Genomic DNA, 6,476 nt, shown 5'->3' with positions numbered 1-6,476 from the left:
GGACCTCCAATAACCTATGAAGTCCAGGTCCCAATAAAAGAAATGTCCAAGTACAGATGTTTTGGTCCATTTCCCATGTTGACAATAGTAAGGTAGGTTTTGTTTGAATAAAATTTTTAAGAAAATATTTTAGAAAGAGTGCAGGAAGCAACATGAGAGTGCAAGAACACTCTCAATTAGTTAAATTTAGTTTACGTATAAATTAATTTATAGGAACACCCTCAATTAGTTGAATTTAGTTTATATATAAATTAATTTGTAGGAACACTCTCAATTAGTTTTTCTAAAAGATTATTTTAACTTGATTTTAATTTATGAAAAAATTGTTTTACTTTTTATTCTTATTTTATTTTACAATGAGTAATTATTGAAAAATTATCCAAATAAATTCGTAATGTTATACATTTACCTTTTAGACATTTGACAAAAAAAAATAATCTTTTTTCACGGTTTATTCAATTTAGTAGTGCACCTGACCTAACAGAAAAAGAGGGTAGGCCCTGAGCCCAAGTCTTTTTAGCCGTTAGGCAATGAAAGAAAGGAAAATGGGCTGCATTAACAAGCCATTTCCATCTTGGACCACGTTAATCCAACAATATAACATGCATCAAAATAAGGATAATTTTTATGACTTCCCATGCTCAAATATTACATAATGTTCAGAAGGCTAAATTAATGATATTAGAAGACCTAAATTAATAATTTAATCTAAAAAAATTCAACTTTAAGTCTGTAATTATAATATTCATTTGTAAATATTATATTTTTTCACGTGTTGGTAATCATTTATAAAAGTAATTTATCAACAAAATAAATTATATTTACCACTAATATAATACGAGTTCTAAATTGATTCTAATATTCAAAGTCAATATAAGAAATATCAAACCCAATGATACATTTGAAAGTTTTAACCTCACATGAAGGAAACTATACATTTTTTCCTCCTCTCGTCGATCCATTCATAAATATTAAATTATTTTATAAAAGTTTCACATTTTAATTTAGGAAAATATTCATTTCGAACCACTATTCTTTAGTAACTATTATCGTTATTTGTTTGAAATATTGAGGACAAAATAAAAAAATTACAAAAAAAAAAGAAATACAACATATAAAAAACAAAACAATGAAAACGTTAGTGAATAATAAATAAATTAAAAAAGACAAAAGAAAAAGTTTCATGTAAAAATCATAGTAAAAGAACTGAATTCAGAACTGTACATAGAAATAGACAGATAGATAATGTATTTTTGCATGACAGATCATCCAATAACAATTAATATATATAACTAGTTATATTTCTTAAAGACTCATTTAATTAATGTTATGTTAAGGAATAATTTAATAACAAAAAGTAAAATTAAATGACTAATTTGATATAGCGTGTATGTTTAGAAAAATAATTTAATAAGTTTATAAATAGATGAAAAGTATATATAATACATAGTTACATATATACTTTAATGATGAAAATGAATTGCTTAAAAAATAATGAAAATGAATATAACTGAATTGGTGTCAATTAGAATGAGAGAGATATCATGATAATTTCAAAATTCTGGTATTATCCTTTAAACTCTAAACTATACACATGATCATAAATTTAATTTACTAAAATGTAATAATAAATAATCACCAAAAACATTAATCATACATGCATGATTACTTCTGCATTTTAGAAATAAACTTGCATAATACAAATTTTCTTTCTGCTCGATAAACACTGGGACCAGTCTGGCAATAGAATGAGAAAAAATGAAACAGGCTGTTACTAAAGAAGAAGTAACCTTGAAAAATCAAATAGGAACATGATTTGTCAATTACTAAATTTGTCTCTTACTGGGAACTAGTTTACACTTGCACAAATTCAAGAGTGGTGGAACATTCAACACAACAGTCACCATCTTCTTCGACTAATAATAATAAGAGCATGCGTAGCGTGAGTGCCAAGTGCAATGTCCACCGTCTCACACACCCTTGTGTATGCCTTGCACGTTTTTGTAATTAAGGCAAGCAAGAGACACATAATTAATAATATTTTCAATAATACTAAAACAATAAAACAATTTGAATCATTACTTGTTAATTATACGCATTGCAGTTAATTACTACTTCTTTTCAATTGTGTACCAAACTAAGGACCTAGTCTAAAGTACGTATATATGTGGGAAAAAAGTACACTGATGGTGAAATCTATATATAAGTGAAACGAATGAGGAGAGAGTTTTTAATTTGACGAAGAACTCCTAATGTTTTATTTTCTCATAAAACGTCTAATTTTGTATTTGGACTAGTAAGAATGGGAAATTAAAATTCTGAGCTGGCAGCTAGCTAGTTACGGAAGTTAGAGTGCGGAGGTGAGTAGTGGGCATTGCAATCGCACGCACGTGGAACGATGTAGAAGACTCATTGAATTGAGTTGAAGGCAATGCAGTAGTAATATAAGCCGTCAGTGAAGACCACGTGTCCACCAACCTCGCTGACCACGAAACTGAATCTAACAGAAAAAAACACACACTGAACAGAACAAACCCAAGTGGTCCTGTCTCACCCTCTCAATCTCATCACAACATCTTCTGGACGCAACACTTTCCTTCTAGACCCCCATTTCCAAATTCCACTATTGTCCCTCCTATACACGTTCCAGTTATATTCTAATTAACTATTTAGATCTATAATGAAACTAGTTTAACTTTTTAAAACTAGTTTAAAATCGATTACTAAATAGTTTATTTTAAAATTAATTTTTTTAATCTTTTGAATTAATTTGACTATTTTGATATAAAATCAACCGGTTAGAATAGTTCAAAATCAATTCAATTTAATTTTTTTATCCAACTAGTTTTTACATATTCCAAATAACTACCAAGAACTTTCATTCTTAAATAAGGTTTTCAATTCTCTTTCAAGTTAATATTCCAATTTTTATCTTTTATATAATATTCGGACTATTCTCATCTCAAATCCGTGCTATAATTATATTCATCGCATATGCATGCGCTTATTAACCATACTTAATTCCATTAATAAGTTTATGCAAACCACTTGGTGAAATTAATAACGACTTAATTTGTTGCACGACACGTTATTGACTGTTTGTGTTATACGCTTCTAGAATGAGAGTATTGTACATCCACATAAGTAATGCGTCGCTGAATTATGTATCAAATTGTTTTTAATCACATATTTTCTCAAATAAGATTATTAAACTAGAGTATTGACTCTTTTTTTTTTAATAATAGTATTGACTTTTTAGTGATTGTAACGTGTAACATTTTTCCAGGGTGAAGATTTAAAAGTAAAATATACTTTAAGTTGTACAGTTTTTTTTTTTTTTTGAAAAAGTTGTACAGTTTATTATAGTCAAAGTGTTAATACAAACATATATATAAATAGTTATATATAAATATGTAATTATTTTTTTATCGGCATAATTAAAAGTTTAACCACGTTATTTAGTTTTCATGGTCATTGATAATATATTTACCACAAAATCAACAAATTTAAAATCGCCATTGGTATATCGATAATAGTAAATTATTAATTGTGAGCTTGCTCCTATATATCTATTAGAGAGGCCTTTTAACATTAGCCTTCAGTGATAGTAAATAAAACTTCATGTAGCGTAGACAAATCATATACTTTCACTAACTAAGTTTCAACTCAGCCATTAATTAGCCTCTTTTATTGTTATCATGTACAAATACACAATGCAGGTTATATTTCCCCACGTTATAAACAAGTCAACTATGGCAATGAGGCGGGTCGAGTATGGGTATTGTCTCCACAATCCTTTATTTCGACTCTTCAACATATTTTCATACCCGTACCCGATACTTGACGGGTTTGAGTTTATTGTCCCATCCCCGTACCCGTCGGGTATCGGGTATCCCCAACCCCGTTCCACACACCATTTAGAAAAATATTTTTTTTTGTAAAAAAATATTAAAAATTTGATTTTAGAAAAAAATAAATTGATTGTTGAACATTTATTTTTAACTACTTATATATCAATAAATTTATTATAACGTGTGTGTCTACATAAATAGTTAAGAAAATAATATTAAATTATGTAAAAATTTTAAAATAAAATTAACTAGTAATAAAAATTATATGCCTTTTGATTAAATTATGCAAAAAATTTAAAGATTTTAAGTGGCGGGACGGGTTCGGGTTCGGGATCGGGACGGGTCTAGTAATCCCATACCCGTACTCGTACCCAACTTTTGGTTATCGGAGAAAACCCGAACCCGAACCCGAACCCATACCTGATCAACTCGGATATTACCCGTCAAAGTCGGGACGGATTCGGGTGGATACCCACGAGTACGGGTTTTCTTGCCATGTCTAAAATCAACCCCTATTCCATTCTTTTAAATTAGAATACCCGCCCATGAAATTATTAACTAGCATGTATGAGATCAAATAATGTTTTGAGAAAAAAAAATCTTATTTTTGTTTTTATCTTTAGCAGAAAAAAATATTGTTGAACTCGATCTATTAGTGATTCTTCATTTGTATGCCATGTTTAGCACAATTTGAAGTCACGTGTGTGACTTAATTAAATTGTTTAGAAGTTTAAATTTGAGTATTGGATATATATATAGACTATATTAAGAGAGGAATATTCATTTTTTACATACACTTACCGTCTTTACTAAAAGTTAGTTATTATTTTAAGTTTCAACGGTGGATACTTATTTTTTTATTAACCAATGTTAGTTTGTTATAAATAATAATTTTTTGTTGTATGATTATTTCCCATTAAAAAAATAACTATATCCACTAATTAAAAAATGAAGTACACACTGTAAAATAAAAATAAAAGATAAAATATGTTTGAGGTTACTGTAAAATTTTAAAATTATTATTTTCATTCTTATAAACTTCTTTATTAAGTTGTTGTTTTTGTAAAAGTAAAACTATTATTTTTATTCTCATAAACATATTTTCATTTATGATTTTGTTTTTTTTTTAATTTTATTTCTTCTATTTTAGAAAATCTATAATTTTGCTCTCATCCTCATTTTTGCATATATTTTTTTCTTGTCTTATTTTGGTCCAATTAAAATTTAAATTTAATATATTCTCTTAAGATATCATAAAGATAATTTAATTAACTAAAATATAAAAAAAGTATGCAAAATTTAAAATTAAACAAAAATTACAAAATTTTAAAACAAGGAGAATAAAAATAAAAGAAAAAACATAAAAAAACAAAATCACAGATTAAGAATTATTGAAGGACCAAGGTTTAAATTTAGCCAAAATATACTACAGACATGTTAACTCATTAGAATTATACAAGACATAAGAAAATATTATATTGAAACTAATACTATCTTTTAAGTTTGTAGACTGTTGTATCATTCCAGTAGAAAATCAATGGACATAAGATTCCTAAAGACATAAGTTTTTAAATTTCGCTCATCGCATAGTTCATTGTTGAAGAAGATTCCTAAAGACTTTATGAAATAAATAAACTATGAGATATCCAAGAAAGTTGAAAAATAATTGTCTAGAGGAGACAAACAAATCGTTTAAACTATGATATTGCTACTATAATTTTATTTTTCCGACATTTTCATTTTGAGGTCTTATGTCTGAATCATTAATTTATAGTAGCAACTAGCATGCCTGAGATTTTTTTTTTATTATTATCTCTTAATGCTTCACTCTTTAATTGCTGATATTTTGACGGAATGACACGCACCAAAAGTCAATAGATGGAGATGCAATCATGCAAGTTATCTCTCTCTCTCTCTCTCTCTCTCTCTCTCTCTATATATATATATATATATATATATATATATTATGTATTGCACATGAGGAATTTCTTTATTTATTTTTTATATATTAAAAGAGAGGAAGGAAATCTACTTTGAAGAAAAGAAAGCATTAAAGTTATTTTTAAATTTTAAAGCTGCATCAATTAAACTACATATATTACGGTGGACACATATACTAGGAACTTGAATTACATTAAAAAAAAATATTAAGCATGAAAATGTACCGAATTTTCCTAAATAGTAATAAAAATTTATGTACATATAAAAATATTTCTGTAATTATTATATTTTGATAGATTAGGATTGGCACTGTTATATGTAATTAAAGACCAGGAAAAAGAGGATAAGTACGAACATATAAAAATATTATATAAGGAACTTGGGTACTAGAGGATAAGTGGCAATTGATTGGATGCATGTACTACCAATTGCGTAATGCATTCCATTGACTGATAATTGTCCCCACTTGCACCTGGCCATTGATGAGACTACTAATTAACCTTCTTGCGATTTTTTTATTTGCCAATCCAACAATAGTAATATTTTTTTAAAATTTTATTACACCAACAACAATATTTTACATCTATTCCTTTCTTGGATTGCAAAATGTTTTCACTATTGTACGTGATTGAATACAATGAAAACCAGTATTTTAATTGGCGATATAAAGTTAGAATCCATCTA

Source organism: Glycine max, chromosome 7 (assembly GCF_000004515.6).
Source record: "Glycine max cultivar Williams 82 chromosome 7, Glycine_max_v4.0, whole genome shotgun sequence".
In the NCBI taxonomy this organism is placed as follows: domain Eukaryota; kingdom Viridiplantae; phylum Streptophyta; class Magnoliopsida; order Fabales; family Fabaceae; genus Glycine; species Glycine max.
The sequence above is the reverse complement of the archived record's forward strand: the minus strand, read 5'-3'. Positions refer to the sequence as shown.